Source organism: Trachypithecus francoisi, unplaced genomic scaffold (assembly GCF_009764315.1).
Source record: "Trachypithecus francoisi isolate TF-2019V2 unplaced genomic scaffold, Tfra_2.0 Lachesis_group13, whole genome shotgun sequence".
Classification (NCBI taxonomy): domain Eukaryota; kingdom Metazoa; phylum Chordata; class Mammalia; order Primates; family Cercopithecidae; genus Trachypithecus; species Trachypithecus francoisi.
In genome coordinates this window covers 80,976,209-80,989,849 of record NW_022681458.1, presented here as the reverse complement: position 1 = coordinate 80,989,849, position 13,641 = coordinate 80,976,209, and the positions used below count along the sequence as shown (strand labels likewise).

Here is a 13,641-nt window from a genome sequence, read left to right as displayed (position 1 = left end):
GAGGGAGGGAGACAAGGGCTGGAAAACTACCTGTTGGGTGCTATGCTCGCCACCTGGGTGACAGGATCATTCATACCCCAAACCTCAGCATCATGCAAAAAGCCTATGTGACAAGCCTGCATATGTAACCCCTAAATCTAAAATAAAAAAGAAAACAGACAAAACATTGTCTGAAAATAATCCAACTCTGTTAAACGTTTTCATAACATTTCAGAGTTTAGGAAATTTATAGCTTTTAAATTATAGTTATAGTGCTAGGTACTAGAGGGGACAGATAGATAGCTAAAAATTGTCTCTGATATCAAGGAACTTGCATTTGAGAATGATCAAAACCCCCTGTAAATCAAGCCAAAGGAAAACAGGTTCTTAAAGACTGGGAAGATAATGTGTTTTGGTGATGAGGGGAAAGGACTGTTTTGATTGTGTGAATTAGGGATTGCTTCATCAAGAAAGTTGCATTTGAGTTGAGCTTTGACTCTTAAAAGGAATTTGTGAAAAAGAGAATGGGGGGTGTGGACAAGCTGTTACAATAAGCATGTAGGGTACATGGTGGGATGTACTGAGAAGTGCAGTTGGGTGAAGTGGTTTGGTTCATTAAAGACCTGATGGCTTTTGAGAGCAAAATGACATGGTCTAAACTGTTTAAGCATAACAGCCCTGGTGATCTCTTTAGAGATGAAATAAGATTTGAGTAATTTGAAAAGGAAACTTTAATATTATAATAGTTTTTCTTCTTCATGCATTTTTACAAACCTGAGAAATATCTAAAGAGTACCTTTCAAAATTTAATGTTTAAAAAAACAAAAAAAAAATTAATAAAGAATGAAGTGACCATGTACTTCTGCCTCCTGGCTTTTTCAAATTAGAGACCATATTGGGAGGCTGAGGTAGGAGGGTCACTTGAGGACAGCAGTGCAAGACCAGCCTGGGCAACATAACAAGACCCTGTCTAAATTTTTTTTTTTTTTAATTAGAGACCACAGTCTTTCTGATTGAATTATATCTTTGTCTTACTGATTTTCTTCATCAGCTTTTACTTCGAGGGGTGATAGAAACATTTCATGCAGCATTACTTAGCTTTGTGCCTATCAGCTTCTGTCCTTTCAAGATTATATATAAACCAGCAATTCACAATTTAGCAAAATGCGTCATAGGCATTAACCTCATGATTTAAATTATTAATCTAATTCTGAGTCAGTATTAAATCCCAATGCCAAATTATATCAAAGGGAATGTCCAAACTTATACTTCTTTAAGTATAACGATGTGAATGGATCTTTGATCTTTTTCATTTAATTGTCCTTCTTTTGGCTATGTTAAAAATATGTATTCAGAAGTACAAGGTAAAAGAAAAACATTTTGGGATGGTACAGTTCTGGAAATGAGGACAGTTATTTGTAGGTCATCAAATAAAGGTCAAACCATTCTGGAGCTTTCTGAGTCTCAGGCTAATGCGTATATCATGTGCATATGTGAGTGCAGTATTACTGCACTAGGAAACTGCGCCATGGAGAGGGGGATTAACTATTTACTTACTGATACACTAAATGTCCAGCTAACACTCTTGTTGAAGTAGTGGAATAACTAACAACAGAATTCACTACAACATTCATGGATGAGTGTTGAAACAGTCTGAGGTTGTATCTGGACTCTCCCTAACTCACCTTGTGACCCTGGGATTTTAGTTTCCTTGTCTCTAAAATAAGTCACACAATGCATTCCCTTGATTCCAGTTGATGATGGACTTGTTGTGAGGGTCAGTTCCATCAGGTCATGGTGTACTGTGAAATATTTGATAGAAATACCTGAGTGAAATTGTAATCATGGTTCCCAACGTAGGTAGTATTTTTAAAAAGAGAAGGTAGCATTATTTTAAAATAATTGGCTGGAAGTATGTGAGGGAAGGGGAAGAATAAACACTTTTTCAAAATTCTATAAAAGGTACAATCTAGTAAGATTTTCCTAGCAGTGATGAATATCATCTACTTTGACAAATAGATTAAATAAACAATGTACCTTTGCTTCTCTATTTCATTAAAATGTCACTTAAAAATTAAAAAACTTTCCGTGAAACACAAGAATCTTAGGTATAAAGTATTTAAGTATTAATACATTTTTAAAAATGAGGATTAGAAGTTCATTAACAATGACTGGTCATGGTGGCTCTCACCTGTAGTCCCAGCACTTTGGGAGGACAAGGCGGGCGGATCACTTGAGGTCAGGAGTTCAAGGCCAGCCTGGCTAACATAGTGAAACCTCGTCTCTACTAAAAATACAAAAATTAGCTGGGCGTGGTGGTGCACGCCTGTAGTCTCAGCTACTCTGGAGGCTGAGGCAGGAGAATTGCTTGAACCCAGGAGGCAGAGGTTGCAGTAAGCTGAGACCACGCCACTGTACTCCAGTCTGGGTGACACAGCAAGACTCCATCTCAAAACAAAACAAAATGAAGTTCATTAACAAATATATTTGAAAAAATCCACATTTAAAAATAGGTAAGTTTTAATATAACAATCACATTTAATATCAGCTAAAATGATTAAAGACATGCTTGTAAGAATCATTAATTGGATATGTATTCATTTATCAACTCCTAAGAAGGCAGTGTGGTGCACTAAATTGATATGGAATGTGGCTTTATGCAGGTCTGAATTTGAAATATTCCTAGATGTATGACTTGAGAAAAATATCTTAACCTCTCTGAACTTCAGTGCCTCTATCTGTAAATGGGATAAAAATTTCTACCTCACAGCATTGTGAAGTAGCATTGGCATTGCATTTAATATTTAGTTTTCATATGAAGTAGCATCGATAATGCTACTTGAGGGGACAACTCCTACCTGGTCACTGACTTAATTGTGACCCTGAGGACTTCTTGAAACCTCATGAATTTCCTCCCACTCTGTTTTTGTATTTTATGCTCCAAAGATGCCACAGATGATCTTCATGATGGTGATTATCTTTCTGATGGAGGGAGAATAGACCTGAAGCCTTGTCACATGGCATCTGCCCAGCTCAGATAGCACGGAAACGGCACCCAAGGTTTCCCAGGATCCATGTCTTGCCTTGGTAGCATTTTTCAAGTAATAATTTTTCCAAGAATAAAAAAAATCAGCTTCATTAATGTTTATTTTGGGAGACAGCTATAGGATTTAATAAAATGAGATGCAAACGTAAAAAAACCACATATGCTCACACTGTTAACCATGACTTTATGCAAAGCTCTTGACTTCTATGGGTTGACTTTTTCCTTGTGCTGTAAAATAAGAGGACTACTAGATCTTTTTAAAGCTCCTTTTAAAACCTTACAGAATTCTATACTTTTATAATTCCATGGACCTTTATTTCTGATATTTTCTGTTAAATGATTTCTACATTTTGTTAAATATAAAATAGTAGTTCATTTATAAATAGTTATTTTTCTTCACTTTTACTGAAAAATCATGAAAAACATGCACAGCATATGCTGTTTATTTTTAAAAGTCATTTCAATATAAACATCTTATATCAAGATGGCTTTGTTCCTCTATGCCTATTTTAAATTCTTCTCCCACAAGTATTTGAAGCCCTCAATGAAATCATGTACTTTTTCCTTTTGGATTTTTATTTAAAACCAGAATTCTGTTTTTTAGTCAGCCGGGCTTGGAAAACATCATTTATGCTAAATTGCTACACTAGAACCTCAGGACCAAAGATCATGGGTGGATTTCAAGTGTTCCAGGAATCACTTGAAATTGTAGGTAAACACTTTGTGGGTATGCCTTGTATACTTATGTGGGCAGAAAGCTGTCATCAGATGATCAAAGGAGCCCATAATCCACCAAAAGTTAAGAACTACTTTCTGCATCAGACAGATCTGCAAAATAGTGTTACTTTGAGATTCTTGGTAGCCCTTACAATATAACATGGGATCAGGGAGAATGGGAATGACTAGTTTATATCCCTTCTGAAAAGACTGTGGGCTTTATCATGGAATGCGGATGCGGATGTTGAAATGCCATTTAAAATAATCTGGTCATTCATTGCCTATTTTTTGCTAGACTTTTGCCGGTATTTGTATGTCAAACTTCTCGTTTCTTTTTCTTACTTTCTATTTCATATTTTATGGCAAATTTAGGTGGTATGGTAATATTTGGTTATCTTTTCTATCTAGGAAACTCATTTTGTAGCTGAGACAGATTTTTAAAACTATGTTATAAGTTAAATGAAGTTCTTTATTCTAGAGGCTAAGGCATTTAAGTTTTAAGTACTCTGTTGACATAAACTGAGAGTAATTATTACAAAATGGAATGAGCTGTCCCTTTACTTTGGAGCATTTAATTTTTTATATATCTATATGTTGAAAAGAATTGTTACGAGAAATTTACATTGATTCAAAGTTTCTAAGAATTAGCTGTAACTTAAGTTGCTTCACAGAAATATCTTCAGGTACATTTAGAAAATGCAGGGCTGCCATGCTCTGCACTCATGTTTGTAGTTCTATGTAAATGGAACCCTGCAGGGTGTGCTGTTTGGTGATTCTGGTTAAATGCTATAAATGTATCACCTCTTAGCCTATTAAAGGCTCTTAGAAGCTCTACAGTAACAGTTTATTTGATTACACAATTTAAAATATATATAATATTGCAATGGTTTTGATATGGTTTGTTTGGCCTTGCCAAGTCTTATGTTGAAATTTGACCCCTAGTATTAAAAGTGGTGGGTGATGTTTGGGTTGTTTGGGTTGATCCCTCATGAATGGCTTGGTACCATTCTTGTGGAAGTGAGTGAGTTCTCGCCCTTAGTTTTCTTGAGAGCCGTTTGCTGAAAAGAGCCTGGTATCTCTTCCCCTCTCTCTCAGTCCCTCTCTCACTTTGTGACCTCTGCATATGTTGCTCCCCTTGCATTCCACCATGAGTGAAAGCAGCCTGGATGTCTCAGCGGAAGCAGATACTGGTGCCATGCTTCTTGTACAGCCTGCAGAACCAGGAGCCAAATAAACCTCTTTTCTTTACAAATCACCCAGCCTCAGGCATTCTTTTATAGCCACACAAATGGACTAAGACAAATATCTATTAATATTTGATGAAGCTAGCGCTCTTCAGAACACCAGAAAACTATTACAAATATACTTAACAAGATATCTTATTCTTGAGATACAGAATATTTTTCAAGAACATACTGCTACAGAATGTTCCCTCGAAATATTCAGTTCAATATGGATTGGGAAGACACTCAGAGAGTTTTCCCAGAATTTCTATAAATTTTTGGAAAAGTAGTGGGAGGTAGCATTTATCAAGCACTTATTATGTACAAATCTTTATCTTAGGGCTTTATATCAATTATCTCATTTAATCTTCAAAATAAGTCATGTGATAAGTTCTGTTACTACGTTTGTTTTATATATGATAAAACTGGTACATAGAGAACTAAGTGGCAGCAAGATTTGGCACAGCTAGTGAATGACACAGTCAGAAATGAATGTGGACAGTTTCACAATGGCACATGGGACTTTTCTGTCTATGATTCTTGCCGTGGCAGTACAATGTTACTTTAGGAAAAGGTAATAGATCACAGGGAGGGCAAGAGGTATATCCTGAAATCACATGGTCCTTCCTTTCTTCATCTACCCTGCTCATGGGGTCTGTTAACTTCTAAAGGCTTAGATAAGAGGCCTTGTTTTGCCCATTGTTTTCACCCACATCATTTTCTTGCTTTTATCTTTTTTCACTGTGCATTTTAAATGTTAATTTTAGAGAGATACATCTTTCCTCATAACCTGACTTCCTTTAGGCCCAAATGAATTCCTCTGAGGACCCATATCTGTCCTAATTTGGATGACTGGCTTAGATCATGAATCTGGGAAGTTGGGAGGTGACAAGGTACAAAACAAGAATAGAGCATTGCATTTGAACTCAGAAGACTTCTGATATCTCCTAGGAGATAAACAAAATGCTTTGCCTGCTTAAAAACTTGGTCATTTTTGCTATTTATAGAGAGGAAGTACTGTACACATGAAGCTGGATGCTCATCAGTTCCCCTCAGAAATGGTTTTAAATAAGTATAGAAAAAATTGATTTTATTAATGCCAAAGTGAGAGAGGATACAGATATTTTAAAAACTTTTATTGATTTATGATATACATACAATAAGGTACATTAATCTTATGCATGCATTTGAATGTTCACAAATACATATGTCTATGTAACCATCACTCTGATCAAGGCATACAACTTTTCCCACACCCAAAAGACTCCTCCATGCTTCTTTCTAGTCAATGACCTTCAACCACAGATAACCATTATTCTAATGTCTATCATCATAGATTAGTTTTACCTCTTCTTGAGTTTCATATACATTGAAATAATATATATGAACTCTAGTGTCTGACATCTTTTGCATATCATTATGTCTGTGAGGTTCATCCATGTTCTTACACTGAATGGTTTACTCTTTTTTCTATGTAGTATTTCATTATATGAATATACCACAATTTATGTATTTCTCTATTTTACTATCAATGGACATTGGATTATTTCCATTTTTGGCTATTATGAATGAAACCAATATGAATATTCTCAAACATTTCTTTTTAATAGACATGTGAAGCCTTTCTTTTGGGTATATTACTGGGAATGAAATTGTTAGGATGTGAATACATTTAGTTTAGTGCCTATTACCCAACAGTTTTCCAAAGTGGTTTTATCAATTTACTTTCTCACCAGTAATCTATGAGAATTCCAGTTGCTCCACGTACTTCCTAAACTTTGGAATTGTCTGTCTTATGTTTTAGTCATTCTGGTGTTTAGTGACTTGGATATTTTATGTACAAGGGAAATTTAAAGACTGATGTACTCTAGGTTGTTTTTCAGTTCAACAAATACTTATTTCAAGCTTATTGTGTTTAATGTGTGCAAAGCACTTATTGCTGGCCCATAGTCTAAGGTAATAAATCATATTTTGCTTAAGGAGCACAAATTCTTTTTAGTAAATATTTACTAACACTTGCTAAGTACTTAGTAGTGTACTTAGTAATGGGAAGGATATAAAAGGTAAAAGTGAAAGGCTAGTCCTTGCCCTCCATGATTGTACGGTCTGTTTAGAGAGGTAAAAACAGTGTACATTAAATTAGCAATCCAAAATTACATGATGACATGTAAAATAGACTGTAAGTAGTGTAGGCAGAAGGAATTGAAATTAGTGTTCTTAAAGTTACCTTTAGAGATTCTTTTCCTGTTTCTCGTATTGAATCAATCACTATATGCTGTCATTTCTGCTTTCTAAATCTCTGGAATCTGCTTTTATTTTATTTTTTAACCTCAATTGTAGGTCAACATGTGTGTGTGTGTGTGTGTGTGTGTGTGTGTGTGTGTGTGTAGTATATCAAAAATGCCTTTCAAGTGGCTTCTCTGCTTTTATTTTGAGTCCTCTTTTATTTATTATTTTATCAGAATATTCTTCCTGAAAGCTAGGTCTTGTTACTTGTAGTCATTCTACTGTTTACATTCTTCAACGTTTTCACATCGTTTTGGGGGCAAAATCAAACTCTTCAGCATGTCACCTAGGACTTTATCATACTCTAGCCCTGGCCTGTATTTCTAACCTTATACCTTGCCACCTCTCCCAAGTGTACATGCTATTTTTTATATGCCTTGAATTACTTCAGTTTTTCTGAATTCAGTATGCTATTTCATGCCCTTTCATGTGGTGTTTCCTTTTGTATTTCTTTTCCATAAAGACCTGGATGAAGGTTCACTTCATCTAGGAAACCATTTCTGATCCATCGTCTATGTCTGGTTTAAATGCTCCTTCTCTGTGCTCTCACAGAGAGCTCTGTTCACAGAGTGTTGTCGTTGTTGATTCACTCATTCATTTTCTCTACTGGACGGTGAACTTATTAAGAGCAAGGTTGCTGTCGTTCACACTTAATAGTAAATAAATATTTAGATGAGATAGAATTTAAGCCACCTGCCAGTATATGTATGGGATTTTAGTAGATCCGCAGGGTGGGATAAAGCATTTCCAAGAGATAGAACATATAGCAAAACCATGGAGGTGGGAATTAACATTGTGTGTACAGGGAATAGGAGAGGGAAGTGGGGCAAGGGGTGGGGGAAAGATGGCCTGTGTTGGAAGTATTGGACTGGATTGGCTAGTTTATGTCAAAGAATATGGGAGTAAAGGCTGAAAATGTGGGATGAGGTCAGATTATGGAGGACCTTGAGGGTCTGATAGAGAGTTTTAAGCTTGATACCTGATGGTAAGAGGGAGTCATTATAGGTTTGAATAAGAGAGTAATGTGAAGAAAGCAAGTTTTAAGAAACATTATTTGATTTATTATTTATTAATTTATTCTCCCAGCTTTAAGGTATAATTTACAAATAAAAATTATACATATTAATGGTATACAATGTATTATTTTTATATATGTATACATTATGAAATGAATAAGGAATATTATTTTAATAGCAGTCTGCAGAATGAATTTTAGAGGAAAGGATAGAGTTAGTGAGATCACATAGAAGGCTTTCATGGTAACCCAGATGAGATGATGAGAACTCAGGCAATGGTAATTAACAGTGCAGTTACAGAGGAAGAGATAGATACAAGTAACATCTTAAAGGACAAATTAATATGACTTAGCAATAAGTGAGACATAACTTCAATTTAACTTTCCTAAGTTCAGTAAGAAGCCAGGAGGTACTGGCTTATCCATTGTAACTTAAAGAATATCAAATGGCAACCATCTCTCTTTTTCACCTTGCTTGAAGTTGATGCCACTGACTTCAAATTCTCATTATCACTTACTATCCACCTGAACCCATTTATAACTAACATAGAGAACATAATGGGCTCTCAATCTTCCTTTCCCTGCAGTTGGCTGCCAACATTCATGCTCATGACTCATAATTCCTCATTGTCACCATTTCGCATGGTGACAAATGCACTGCTAAAAACTTAATCATCATGTGGCATTTATCCAGCTAGAATCAGAGACTCACAGAATTTTGAAACCAGACAGGAATATACCATTGATATTTATTTTGGAGGTGAGGATCTGAGGCCAGAAATATTAAGTGACCAGCTAGTGAAACATGGCTAGTTAGTTCTAAGTCTTCTGAATTTTAATTCAGTATACATTTCATTAATATACATTTTCTAATCCTAATTTTTTATGTTCCAAAACATGGATAACCTTTTCTTAGGTCAAAAACTTAGTAACTTTGCCCTTGTATTACTATATTGACTGAACAAGTTCCTCCACTTTATAGGATTCCTGCCCTAAGGAGTTACTGTACTCAAACACCTTCTGACCACATATAACTCCTTGTTTCACCTGCAGGACATTTAGAGCTATTCAAATACTCTCTTTATTAATATACTAAGCTTTCTCACATTTTAATCTTCTAATGTGATCACAGTGGCTCTTCCTTCCTCTTTTCAATTTCTGTGTTTGCCTTCCTGGAATGCAAATCTAATTGAGGGAAAAATGGGATCATGGAATTATGTTGACATAATCCTCTACAGTTTCATGCTGTTTGTTCTTAGTATTGTCATACCTATCTTTCTCTCTGCCTTGAGCTGATATTTCTATTTTTTGTCTACTTTTTTTTAAAGTACAGTATACATTTTAATACATTTAAAAATGTGTTTTGACTTTGCTTTGACTTTTGAGAGAATGAAGACCTTCAGGGACAATCAGACTTGTCCTCTTTTTTCTTGACTTTAATATGTAATTCATCCCTACTTTGTCCATTTTCCAAATATGGCAGTCCCAAAATGTGTTTTATAAAATACAAGTCCCACCAAATACTTTTTGGAAAAAGGACTCCATGTTGAGTATGTTTGGGAAATATTGATTTTACATCCCCCTCTCGAATTTTAACAAGCTAAGTATCAGAGAAATCTAGTAGTAAAGACATGTTTATAATTTCATTTAATCCAGAGTTGTAAAAACTTGCTTGCCTATGGAATTATTTTGTTCTAACATTTATTAATATCCTTTAGTTCTAGTATATTATCAAATCAGTGAGTATACATTATGTTTTTAAAGCTCTGTGCTTATGAGAATTGTAAGTATTGCAGGTAAAGGGAAGTTAACTTTTTCAAGGTGGAACTTGAATGGTAAGGCAAATGAATTCAATTTTTAGGTGTTAAAATTGTAATGGTGACACATAAATGGAATTTTACAGGATTTGAGTTCAGTGAGATGCTGTTTTGTTTATCTATTACTGCATGACACACTACCCTAAAATTAATGGCTTACAATCATTTTATTTGCTCATCATTTTGCAGTATGGGCTTGGTTCATCTGTATGCGTTTTGGCTGTTACTGTGGGTTCTCATGTGTGTGGCTGCAGGTATCTGGAATTGGGTAGGGGCTGGGGTCAGCTGAAAAGCTGAATGGCTAGGTATTCTTTCTCTCTTTAGATGTAGCCTGAGAATCTCTCCCCCTCTGCGTGGTCTCTCCACATGGTGTCTCCCGTAGGGTAGACAGATCTTTTATATGGCAGTTCATGGCTCCCCATAGTACAAAAGTCATAGCTGCCGGGACTCCTGAAGGCATAAGCTCCGAGTTGGCCCTGCATAATTTATAATGAATTTGTAATATATAAAATCATAAAATGTTATGCAATATATAATTCATATGACATTTATATATAACATAAACATAAATAATATATAAATAAGTTTATAACAAAATACTGCATTTTTTGCTTAAAGCAAGTCACAGGCCTTGTTGAGATTCAGGTGAGGGGACTGACTACAGAAGAGTGTGAATACAGGGTGCATGGTTGATTGGGGGCCCCTATACAGCAGACTACCACAGATATCATGTGGCAAATGGAATAGAAAGTAGATCAGCTTGAGTAATAGTTTGAAAATTTCCTATTTAGTTGTCTATTTCTCATATTAGAATATTGAGGAACAAGGACTGCATTTGGTTTACTAGCCCTTAGCACAGTACCAGGTACCTAAGAGGAATTCAATAAACGTTTGTTTAATAAATGAATATATAAAGGAGAAGAGCAGAAGGTTAAGTATTGAAACTTCTTTTGGAAATAATTTGCGGAGAGGGTATTTAGTGAACAGGGAGAGAACCAGCCAAAGGGACAGTTTCAAATGAAAGAATAGTGGATGGTTGTATTAATTGTAGAAGAAAAGTCAAGGAGAATAGGGTAAAGAAAAGCCTATAGGCTTTTAGTAGCATTCCTTGAAGTTGCGGATGGCATTGCTTATTCTATTCTTTTGTTGGTTGGTTGAAATGTTTAGAGATTTCTTAGGTTTTAAAATCTCTAGTCAAATTTTTTGCTTCTAGGTACTTTATAGTGTAATGACTCCAGTAAATCTGTTTTATGGTAATTAGACTGAAAGAGGAATAATATTTGACTTATAAGCATTTTTGTAAAATGTTATCATTTTGTAACATCTTTAGCAATAGGTAGGGAAAACAAAAGTAAAACTAGTAAAATAAAGAAAGACAGTGTTGAATGAAAGGAGAGAAGATTAGCACTCCCCTTGACAAGGATGGAAGAGGCCCTCGGGCCTGACAACACGCATACAGTTAAGGCATTGCCACCTACTTCGTGGCATCTAACCATCGAAAGAACAGAAATTATAACAAACTGTCTCTCAGACCACAGTGCAATCAAACTAGAACTCAGGACTAAGAAACTCAATCAAAACCGCTCAACTACATGGAAACTGAACAACCTGCTCCTGAATGACTACTGGGTACATAACGAAATGAAAGCAGGAATAAAGATGTTCTTTGAAACCAATGAGAACAAAGATACAACATACCAGAATCTCTGGGACACATTTAAAGCAGTGTGTAGAGGGAAATTTATAGCACTAAATGCCCACAAGAGAAAGCAGGATAGATCTAAAATTGACACTCTAACATCACAATTAAAAGGACTAGAGGGGCAAGAGCAAACACATTCAAAAGCTAGCAGAAGGCAAGAATAACTAAGATCAGAGCAGAACTGAAGGAGATAGAGACACAAAAAACCCTCCAAAAAATCAATGAATCCAGGAGTTGGTTTTTTGAAAAGATCAACAAAATTGACAGACCACTAGCAAGACTAATAAAGAAGAAAAGAGAGAGGAATCAAATAGACGCAATAAAAAATGATAAAGGGGATATCACCACCGACCCCACAGAAATACAAACCACCATCAGAGAATACTATAAACACCTCTACGCAAATCAACTAGAAAATCTAGAAGAAATGGATAATTTCCTGGACACTTACACTCTTCCAAGACTAAACCAGGAAGAAGTTGAATCCCTGAATAGACCAATAGCAGGCTCTGAAATTGAGGCAATAATTAATAGCCTACCCACCAAAAAAGTCCAGGACCAGATGGATTCACAGCTGAATTCTACCAGAGGTACAAGGAGGAGCTGGTACCATTCCTTCTGAAACTATTCCAATCAATAGAAAAAGAGGGAATCCTCCCTAACTCATTTTATGAGGCCAACATCATCCTGATACCAAAGCCTGGCAGAGACACAACAAAAAAAGAGAATTTTAGACCAATATCACTGATGAACATCGATGCAAAAATCCTCAATAAAATACTGGCAAACCGGATTCAGCAGCACATCAAAAAGCTTATCCACCATGATCAAGTGGGCTTCATCCCTGGGATGCAAGGCTGGTTCAACATGCGCAAATCAATAAACGTAATCCAGCATATAAACAGAACCAAAGACAAGAACCACATGATTATCTCAATAGATGCAGAAAAGGCTTTTGACAAAATTCAACAGCCCTTCATGCTAAAAATGCTCAATAAATTCGGTATTGATGGAACGTACCTCAAAATAATAAGAGCTATTTATGACAAACCCACAGCTAATATCATACTAAATGGGCAAAAACTGGAAAAATTCCCTTTGAAAACTGGCACAAGACAGGGATGCCCTCTCTCACCACTCCTATTCAACTGTTCTGGCTAGGGCAATCAGGCAAGAGAAAGAAATCAAGGGTATTCAGTTAGGAAAAGAAGAAGTTAAATTGTCCCTGTTTGCAGATGACATGATTGTATATTTAGAAAACCCCATCGTCTCAGCCCAAAATCTCCTTAAGCTGATAAGCAACTTCAGCAAAGTCTCAGGATACAAAATCAATGTGCAAAAATCACAAGCATTCTTATACACCAGTAACAGACAAACAGAGAGCCAAATCAGGAATGAACTCCCATTCACAATTGCTTCAAAGAGAATAAAATACCTAGGAATCCAACTTACAAGGGATGTAAAGGACCTCTTCAAGGAGAACTACAAACCACTGCTCAGTGAAATAAAAGAGGACACTAACAAATGGAAGAACATACCATGCTCATGGATAGGAAGAATCAATATCGTGAAAATGGCCATACCGCCCAAGGTTATTTATAGATTCAATGCCATCCCCATCAAGCTACCAATGACTTTCTTCACAGAATTGGAAAAAACTGCTTTAAAGTTCATATGGAACCAAAAAAGAGCCCGCATTGCCAAGACAATCCTAAGTCAAAAGGACAAAGCTGGAGGCGTCACGCTACCTGACTTCAAACTATACTACAAGGCTACAGTAACCAAAACAGCATGGTACTGGTACCAAAACAGAGATATAGACCAATGGAACAGAACAGAGTCCTCAGAAATAATAC

General features: G+C 35.9%; 1 protein-coding gene and 1 non-coding gene across 3 annotated transcripts in view; both read left to right on the top strand.

The window, feature by feature from the left end:
* Nucleotides 1–13,641, top strand: part of SLC4A10 (solute carrier family 4 member 10) — a 395,086-nt gene that overhangs the window by 58,011 nt on the left and 323,434 nt on the right. The window lies entirely within an intron of this gene.
* On the top strand, nt 11,462–11,587 carry LOC117095522. Its single transcript, XR_004442055.1, has one exon. It is a non-coding gene; the product is annotated as a U6atac minor spliceosomal RNA (small nuclear RNA).